Source organism: Odocoileus virginianus, chromosome 7, assembly GCF_023699985.2.
Source record: "Odocoileus virginianus isolate 20LAN1187 ecotype Illinois chromosome 7, Ovbor_1.2, whole genome shotgun sequence".
NCBI lineage: Eukaryota > Metazoa > Chordata > Mammalia > Artiodactyla > Cervidae > Odocoileus > Odocoileus virginianus.
The window spans coordinates 41817952-41828834 of NC_069680.1; positions in this window are offsets into that span (position 1 = coordinate 41817952).

The following is a 10883-nucleotide window of genomic DNA, read 5'->3' on the forward strand; positions in this document are numbered from 1 at the left end:
AGCTCCCTGTGTTTTGTTGGACCTTGAGCTATGGATGGTTGCTGTTGTTTAAAGGACTGAACTGTTTTTACATTTTAAAAGTTGTTTTGATAAAAAAAAAAAAAAAAGGAAGAATTTGTGACAAGGACCATAGATGGCCCACACAGACTAAAGACTACTATCTGGCCCTTTACAAAAAGTTTGCCAACCCTGTGCTAAACCAAAACCACACATTTTGACAGCAGTTTAAATAAGATAGCAATTTATTGTCCCTCCCCTAAAGTCCCAAAAGGCAATACAATGCTGATATTGTGCTTCCCAATGTCATGAACAGAAGGTCTCTCTTCTAGTTGTTTTACCTGCATGGTGTCATCTCATGACCTAAAATGATGGCACTTAGGCATTCCAAATAGGAGGACAGAGGAAGGACAAAGAAGAGGAAAGGATACCTAGTAGCTGTTCCAAAAGGGGTTTATTGGGAGCTGCCACACAACACTACAGCTTCCAACCCATCAACTGAAACTTAGGCCCGTGGCCACCCCTAGCTACAGGAAATGAGTGGGAAATGTAGTCTTCACCTGGGCAACCATCAGAAATTTTGCAGTCCATGGGGTTGCAAAGACATGATTTAGTGACAAACAACAACAGGAAAGAATGGAAGAATGAATATTGAGGGAAAGCCTCAATACACTGCCACAAATACATCACAGGAAAGATGTGGGAGTGAAATAAGTAAGGTGCATAAGATCATTCAGCACTGGGCTTGACACAAGGAGATGCATATAAATCTTGGCTCCCTCCCCTTCACCAAATAAAAAGAAACTGCCAGTTTACCTCAATTTCTTGAGATATTGGCACCCATTCAAAGTATAGTTATGGTAGGGATGATCCACTGATCCCACCTCCTGGTATTTACACCATTAAATAATCTCTTCTCCTGAGTGCAAGGTGGACCAAGTGGCTCACTTCTAATGAAGAGAATATAGAATATCACTTTTGAGATAAGGTTATAAAAGATGACGATTTCCGTTCACTGGCATCTTGCTAGTTCATCTCATTTGCTCATTCTGGTGAAGCCAGATGCCGTGTTGTGAGCAGTGCTATGGAAAGGGCCATATGGCAAGAACAGCCTGTGAGGAACTGAATCAGGCAAAGAACCACGCCTGGAGCCAGAAGCAGACTCTTCCCCGGCAGAGCCTTGACAGAACCGTAGCCCAGGCTAACAAGGTTAATGGCAGATTATGAGCGATCCTGAAGCAGAGGACCCAGCTAAAGTGCATCTCGATCCCTACTCCATAGGAGGTAGTAAGTCTTTTCTAAGTTGCCAAGCACCAGGATAATTTGTTGAGAAGCAATAGATAATAATAAAACAGTGAAAAGTTATCAAGTTAGAGTGAATGTAAATATGCTTATTATCTGAGAGTTAGCAAAATCAGAGAACCCAACTCAGTTTTTGAATTTGTGAATCACTTTGCTGTTGTGCATATGCAGGAGCATTTGCCCACTGCTGCATAGGATTAGAGCTAAGGAGGTTGGCTGTACCTGACAGGAGGTGCTCAGAATTGCTGGGTGAATAGAAAGAAGGAAGGAAGGAGGGATGGATAAAGGGAGAGAGTGAAAGATGGAGGAAGGCAGAAAGGGAGAAAGGGTGGAGGTATAGAGAAAGAGACAAAAGGAAAGAGAAAAAAAGGAAAAGAAGGGATGACATTAACTTACTTTGGCTCTCACTGTATTGTCCCCCTTTCTCAGCAGGTCGGTCTGTCTACATTACTTCAGTAAAGGTATCTGGCCAAACATTGGAGATTCCATGCAAGGGATATCTGGCTGTGTTTTTCCAAAAGCTTTATCAATTCAAAGAATTTACAGGAAGTGAAAGAGTAAGAGACAGTGATTCATAGTATAGACAGAGTATCATAGAGAAGAAAGAGGATGGGGATGGGGAGAGAGAGAACAGTGAGATCTGAAAAGTCAAGAATATAGGGAATTTGGCTTCTGCATCCAAGCAGCACCCACCAGACGGTAATAAGGTCTTAGAGAAGAATGATTGCAGACCAAGTTCAGGCAGGCTTGAACAGACACCCATGCCCCCAACCTCGGCAGGGACATCTCAAAGGAAAAAGGCTGTAACAGCAGAGACGTTGGTGTCCGAGACTACCACGTCTATTCAGCAGCATGCTGTAGGTTCTTGCCAGTGCTATAAGAAAAGGAAATTTTAAAAATCTAGATTGAAAAGGAAGAAGTAACACTGTCTTTATTCAGAGACATGATAGTCTATACAGAAAATCTGAAGGGCTCTAAAAAAAAGCTACTAGAATAATTTAGTTAGCAAAGTTGCAGGATATAAGATCAATACAAAAATCAATTATATTTCTATGTACTAGCAACAAAGAATCCAAAGTTGAAATTTAAAAGAAATACAATTTGCAACATCATCAAAAAATGTGAAATACAAAAACTTAAATTTGACAAAAGATATGAAGCCTATACAATGAAAACTATAGAACACTCCTGAGATTAAACAAAGTAAAAAAAGTTAAAGTCTAAATGACTAGATAGATACACCATGTTCATGAGTCAGAAGACTCAATGTTGCTAAAAATGTCAATTCTCCCCAAACAGATCTATAGTTTCAATGCAATCCCAATCAAAATCTAAATCCCAGAAGATATTTTAGATATTGACAAGATGGTTCCAAAATTTATATAGAATGCAAATAGAATATGCTAACACAACTTTGAAAACAATGAAGCTTGAGGTCTTACACTACCTGACTTCTAGATTTATTATAAAGCTAAAATAACCCAGATTTTGTGGTATTGACATCAGAATAGTGAAAGAGATCAACAGAGTGAAACAGTTTAAATATACACACAAACACAACTGATTTTTGACAGAAGTTCAAAGTCAAGTCAGTGAAAAAAGGCTACTCTTTTCAATAAATAGTGATGGAACAATTGGATATTTATATGTAAAACAGCAAATTTTGACCCCTACCTCACACTGTACATAACTACTAACTCAAATTGAATGATAAAATAAAATTTAAAACCTAAAATAAAACTTATAGAATAAAAACATAAGAGAAAAAATTTTGTGACCCTCAGACAAAGATTATTTAGATATAATATCAAAAGCATCGACTATACAATGACAAACTGATAAATTGAACTTCATCAAAGTTTAGAACTTCTGGTATTCAATAGAGAATGAAACAAGACACAGACAATGAGAAAATCTTTGCAAAGCATGTATCTTATAAAGGACATGTACTCAGACTCTAAGTTCAGTTGCTCAGTCGTGTCCAACTTTTTGCGACCCCATGGACTGCAGCATGCCAGGCCTCCCTGTCCATCACCAACTCCTGGAGTTTACTCAAACTCATGTCCATTGAGTCAGTGATGCCATCCAACCATCTCATCCTCTGTCTTCCCCTTCTCCTCCTGCCTTTAATCTTTCCCAGCATCAGGGACTTTTCAAATGAGTCAGTTCTTCGCATCAGGTGACCAAAGTATTAGAGTTTCAGCTTCAGCATCAGTCCTTCCAATGGATATTCAGGACTGATTTCCTTTAGGATGGACTGGTTGGATCTCCTTGCAGTCCAAGAGACTCTCAAGAGTCTTCTCCAACACCACAGTCTATGTAAAGAACTCTCAAAACTTAACACTAAGAAAACAAACAGCCTAATAAAAAATGGGCAAAGGATGTGGCTGGACACTTGAGTGAAGTGGCAAATAAATACATAAAAAGATGTTCAACATTATCAGTCCTAAGGGAAATGCAAATTAACACCATAAGAACTGTCCCTATACATTTACTAGAGTAACCAAAGCTTAAAGAGATAGACCTACCAAACATTGGCAAGAATGTGGAAGAACAAGAACTCTTACACACTACTGTTTGGAAGGTAAAATGATACAGTCACTCTGGAAAACTCCACCTTAGAAAGTTAAATGTACACGCATTATACGATCCAGCCCAAGACAAATCTAAGAATTTTGTTGTTCGGTCACTAAGTCGTGTCTGACTCTGTGACCCCATGGACTGCAGTACACCAGGCTTCTCTGTCTTTCACAGTCTCTCAGAGTTTGCTCAAATTCATATCAAATGAGTCAGTGATGCTCTGTAACCATCTCATCCTGTGTGGTCCCCTTCTCCTTTTGCCTTCAATCTTTCCCAGCATCAGGGTCTTTTCCAATGAGTTGTGACCAAAGTATTAGCTTATACATGACTGTTCCTACCAGCTTTATCTATAATAAACAAAAATACACCCACATAATGGAATACTACTCTTTAAGAAAAGGGAATGAAGCATGATACTCTGCAGCATAGATGAATTCTAAAATAACTATGCTGGGTGAAAGAAAATAAACATCAAATAACTCATACTGTATGACTACATTTTCTAAAATTCTAGAAAACACAAGCTAATCTATACTGAGAAAAAAACGGTGCTTGCCTGAGCTTGAGGCTGAGAAGGGCAGAGTGATAGTTAAGGATCCTAAGGAAATATTTCTGATGAGTATGTTTACTATTATGAATATGGTAATGTTTTCACAGGTGTATAAATGTGTCAAAACATCAAATTGTATAATTTAAATATGTACTGTGTGTTATAGATCAAATATAACTCAATTAAGCTTCGTCTAAAAAAGTTAAATACATACCTATTCTATTATCTAGCCATTCTTTTACTAAGTCTGCTGCTGCTGCCAAGTTGCTTCAGTCGTGTCCGACTCTGTGCGACCCCATAGACGGCAGCCCACCAGGCTCCCCCGTCCCTGAGATTCTCCAGGCAAGAACACTGGAGTGGGTTGCCATTTCCTTCTCCAATGCATGAAAGTGAAAAGTGAAAGTGAAGTCGCTCAGTCGTGTCTGACCCTTAGCGACCCCATGGACTGCAGCCTACCAGGCTCCTCCGCCCATGGGATTTTCCAGGCAAGAGGACTGGAGTGGGGTGCCATTTCCTTTACTAAGTCTAGATCTAATCAAAAGTATCAGTTCAGTTCAGTCGCTCAGTCAAAAGTATAGATGCATGAAAAGACCAGGGCTTCCCAGATGGCGCTAGTGGCAAAGGAACCTGCCTGCCAACACAGGAGACTTAAGAGATGTGGGTTCAATCCCTGGATCAGGAAGATTCCCTGGAGGAGGGCATGGTAGCCCACTCCAGTATTCTTGCCTAGAGAATCCCATGGACAGAAGAGCCTGGCAGGCTATAGTCAATAGGGTTTCACAGAGTCAGACATAATTGAAGCAACTGAGCATGCACATACAAAGACCTGTACATGAACATTCATAGAAGCTTTATTTGCAACAACAACTGGAAAAAGTTTAAAAGTCCATCAGCAGATGAACGTTGCTCAGCAATAAATAGAAGGAACAACTGATACACACCACAACATGACTGAAGCTCAAAGTAAGTATGCTAAGTGAAAGAACTCAGACAAAAGAAATTCATTGATATAAAATTCTAGAGTAAGCACACTCTTCTATAGTGAGAGAAAGCATGTCAGTGTTTGCCTGGGGTGGGGGGTGGGGAGAGAAGGAAGGATGGATTACCGGGCAGCAGTCAGAAACTTTGGAGTGTGATTATGTTCATCATACAGACAGCAATGACAACTTAGTGAGTGTGTATATATATATATATATATATATGTCATGCGTGCGTCCTCAGTCACTCAGTCATGTCTGACTCTTTGTGACCCTATGAACTGTAGCCCACCACTATTCTCTGTCGATGGGATTCTTCAGGTGATAATACTGGAATAAGTTGCCAAGTTGTATAGTTTTATTCTATATAGCTTATTATATGTCAATAAGACCTCAATATTTAAAAATGAGTCTGGAATAATAAAAGCATCAGGGTAATTCGAGAAATCAAGGGATGAGAATGAGAACAAGAAAGTATTGACCAAAGGAAAAAGAAAGAAAAAAAGTACTGGCTCAGCTAAATTGCTGTGGAAGCCAGGGACTCTGTCTCCTCTGGACCCCTGTTTCTGGTTGTGCGATGTGAAAATGGTTAGACTTCATTCTCTTTAACACTTATTCCACTTTTAACAGACTATGCTACAATTTCTGATCACTGACAGAAGAGTTCTTCAAATTAGACTTTAAAGAGACTGTCAGCGAGCTTCCTTTTAAAAACTTCAAAATCCTTATCAACTAAAGAGATAGGCTTGCTTCACTCTCCACACCCCTGGCTGCCAGGGAAGGGACCACAGCCTTCCCAAATTGTGCAGAATATCCCAACAAGTGCCCTAAGCCAGCGGTTCCCAACCTTTTTGGCACCAGGGACTGGTTTCGTGGAAGACAATTTTTCCATGGACCAGGGGATGGCAGGAAGATGGTGTCAGGATGATTCAAGCATATTCCATTTATTGTGCACTTTATTTCTGTTATTATTACATCAGCTCCACCTCAGATCATCAGGCACTAGATCTCAGAGGCTGGGGATCCCTGACCTAAGCAGTAAAATGTTCTCAATGGGAGCCTGATTTACTCTTATCTTGGTAACTCCTATAGGCCTAAAATTCTGCTGACCCTGTCCCAGAAAGAACCTTCTGCTATCCTAAAGAGAACACAACCAGGGAAACCTAAATTTGAGAGATAATTACCCTCTCTGATCTGGTTTTTCCAAAGGTGGTGGGCAGAGTGTGATCAATATTAGTGTATATCGTCTGTCTGGTAGTTATGAAAATTTAAACTCCTGTGTAGTTGTGTACGGTTACATTATAACTTATTAATACTCAGAGTGAACTCTGTTGGCATGTTTTTTTCTGATAAGAGTCAGGATAAATCATGACCCTTGGCTTGTCTTACTGATTTCCTGTTAGAGGTTGTGGACTTTATTGTTAGCCTAATGTCTCTCTGCTAAGTGCTTTGGGAAACATGTTCCAATGTCCAAACACAGTCCTAACCCCCCAACTAAGTTCATAAGATAAAACATTCATGAGATAAAACTGCCCGTCTAGTGTTGTGGTGAAAGTCAAAATATTCTGAAGCTTGTGGTTGAACAGAACTTAGGAGAGAGCTTCAGATAATGAGCCCTTTCAGCTGCTTTTGTATAATGGAAATTTCCTAAAGGTGCATAATCTTGATGGAATCTAGGGTACCTGGCTAAACATCAGGGACCAACCAGGGAAGCAAATGGCCTGATTTACCACCAATTCAACCTATGTCCTCAGTCAAACCATGTCTGGGTGGTCAGTCTCCTCCTCTGTACAATGAGATCAGGTGCTCTACACCCCATTGCCTTGAGGAACCAGGTGGGTAATCCACATGAACAAAAGGCCCAAATAGGGCTCTACAGATTAGAAGAGGACACCCTCTGCCTGAGTGCATTTATGTTCCATTAAAACTTAACAAAATAAAACACATGCAAAGCAAATTTTAGTTTTCAAACTCCAACTCAAACTCTGATCCAAAGATCACTAAGGTCCACTTGAGCTCTAAAAGCCCAAGACTGTCCAGAGCCAGAGTGCACTGGACAAGGTAGGTGCAATAGCTTAGATCAAGTGTGACATCCAGTGGCCTCTTTGGCTAATGACACTTAGAGCCTTTCAATAGCTTGGGGAATTCTGATCTTTCAGGCACTCAATTTTGCTGAAAAGATTCCAGTGGAAGAAAGGGAACTGGAACTAACAAGTATTCTCCCCTGGGTTGTAGGCACTGTGAGAACTTTCCCCATTTAGCCTACCCACACTCCACAGTGAAAACAGTATTCTCATCCACCAAAATGGAAAAGGAAACAGAAGGAGGCATAGAGATGAGCTAACTTGTCCAAGTAACTTGTCAAGCTTGCATGGAAGAAATCGTAAATACAGGGCTGGGATGGGACATGGGGTGGGAGGGAAGCTCAAGAGAGAGGGGACACATGTATACTTATGGCTGATTCACATTGTTGATGGCAGAAACCAACATGACATTGTAAAGCAATTACCCACTAATTTAAATAAATACGCAGGGGGGAAAAGGAAAAAAGAAATTGCAAATACTGTCTGACTGCTGAATCCATGCTGCATCCATCATTCGGGGACTGTAGAGTACATGTCGTCAAATTTCTATTTTTAATGTAGAAATTAGTCTGAGAAAGGTTAAGTGATGCCAAACAGTTAATAGCAACTAGGGAAAAGGCTGAGGCTGAAACTCAAGTCTTACAGAAGACCCACCAATTAATATTTCCATTATAAACTAAACAGAAACATCTTTTACCTCCACCAGGGCCCCTGAAATACAAAGACCCTTTGCTTTATATCAGAGAAAAGCTCCCACTCTGACCACTGGAAGGTTAGAAATGAACTTTTGCTTCATACCAAGCATTGGCAGTAGAAAGGAGAGAAAGGAACTAATAATAATTTAAAAAAAAAACTTGAATATGATGGTAGCACCATGACTACAGGGGCAAGAAGTCTGACACACTCTTAAGTTCCAAAGGTCTCACTCTGTACAACCTGGCATAATAATTAATGTCCATAATGATGACCCCTGAGTCATTAAAGCAATTAAATTATTCTTAGAGTTCTATGTTTAATCAAGTAAGGAAATATGTAATCCAACTGAGAAAGATTTAACATCCAAAATAATGAGAGTGAACATTTTCTCCACAGTTAAATAGCTTATCTCAAAGACTGGCTTTAGTTTGCCACATTCTAAACCCTTGAGAGCAGTCTGCAGGAGTAGTCAGATGACATCCATCGTCTGGCCAGAAATTCTTCTGCCATTAGTCTTTGGTTTAGGCTACAAATATGGGGGCACCATTCCCATATAAGGAACTATTTTTTAATGCCCCTTGCCTATTTTTCCCAGATAAAATCTAGTCTCTTTCAATTCAGTCTCAGAGTCACATTCAAGAAGCAATTTATAAGGAATTTTACTCTTTATATTTCCCAAGTGACTTTGAAGGGCATGCAAGCACAAAGTCTGCAGCAAACTTGGTAAAAGTGATCACCTGTCCTCTCTATTTTTTTCACATTGTGTCTTCTCTGGAACCTGGCCCTTCAAAATCCCCAGGAAAAGCTTTCTCTGATTCTTTACCAGCTTTACATGTCTTGTCTTATGCCTGGAATTTCTTCCCCCATAACCATCTCCCTTCTAGTCTTCTTTATCGGTTTAGTCACTTGTAATGAGTTAACTCCTACTTTAGGGTTTGACTCAAATACAGTAAAATTTCCCCTTTGCAGAACTCCCTGCACCTCTCCGTGAGAGGGAATTCCTTATTCTACTGCATCACAGCTTCAATTTCAGTTCATGCTTGTTCATCCTTTCAATTAGGCCTGAAGTTTCAGTTGTTCCTATGCTCTATCTTCCTGTTAGAATCTGAGTTCCTTGAGAAAAGATTCTATATCTTGCTGCTTTGCATATAGTAACCAAAAAATAAATACTAATGAATTTTTGAATACTTATAAGTTGCTGATTAAACAGAACATTTCAGAGAAACTCAGAGAAATCTCAAGTATTTTACTTGCAACATTTTTCACTGAAGACCTTGGTAAAATAAGTGTGTTTCTTTTTCTGACTTATAGCATCACTGAACTCCTAATAAAGAATGTCCTTTCTTAGAAAACAAACTTATGGTTGCTGGGGGGGGAAGGGATAGTTAGCGAGTTTGGGATGGTCATGTACATTCTGATGTATTCAAAATGGATAACCAACAAGGACCTATTGCATAACACATGGAACTCTGCTCAATGTGATATGGCAGCCTGGATTGGAGAGGGGCTTGAGGAGATTAGATACATATATATGTATGGCTGAGTCTCTTCACAAGTTCACATGAAACTATCACAACATTATTAATCAGCTATACAACAGTACAAAGTAAAAAGTTAAAAAAAAAAAAACAAGAAAGAAGCTCTTTAAGGATTTCTGGGTTCTTATTCATTCAACAGATATTTACTGAGTGCCTACAATGTGCCAGGTAGTTCTAAATGCTAAAGATTCCATGGTAAACAAAAATTCTCTTTCTTTTCCTCTCTTCCTTTCTTTCTCTTTCTCCCTCTCTCCCTTTCTCTTTCTTTTGGTAATTATACAAGTTTAGAATGTATGAAGTTGGGTTTGAAGTTTATAAACTTAATATTTATACCATATACCAGCTTTTATTCTGTGAAATGCAGATGAAAGGATATGTTTAATGAAGTTTTCTGGAAAGCTAGCTTCCAGTTGGCCAAGACTTTGCCATGTGTGTTATCAAATGGAACAGAGCTAGCACTTCTGAAGCATCTCTTTTACTTAGATCATTTACTAAATGAGTTTACTTAAACTATTTCATTTACATATTACAACACTCTGTGTTGTTGTTAAGTAGCTAAGTCATGTCCTACTCTCTATGACCCCATGGACTGTAGCACGCCAGGCTTCCCTGTCCTTCACCATCCCTCAGAGTTTGCACACACTCACACCCATTGAGTTGGGGATGTCATCCAACCATCTCATCCTCTGTTGTCCCCTTCTCCTCCTGCCCTTCAATTTTTCCCAGCATCAGGGTCTTTTCCAATGAGTTGGTTCTTCACATCAGGTAGCCAGAGAGTTAGAGCTTCAGCATCAGTCCTTCCAGTGAATACTCAGGGTTGATTTCCTTTAGGATTGACTGGTTTGATCTCCTTGCTGTCCAAGGGACTCTCAAGAGTCTTCTCCAGCTCTATGAGGTACTTGCTATTTCCATTTTGTAGATAATTAAACTGATCTTAGTGGAACTTAAGAAAACTGTTCAGACACACCTGATAGGTTCCACAGGCAATCCAGACCATGATCAGTATAAAACTATTTCTTTCCTGAAAACTGCTGCCTCTCAAATTCAAAATTTCCAATAGGAAAATCTTTGGAAGTAAAATTTATTTCTGTTAAACAAGGAGGCCACTGGACTGAGGTGGCTCTAATGCTATGATGGCCTACATAAGGAAACCTAACTC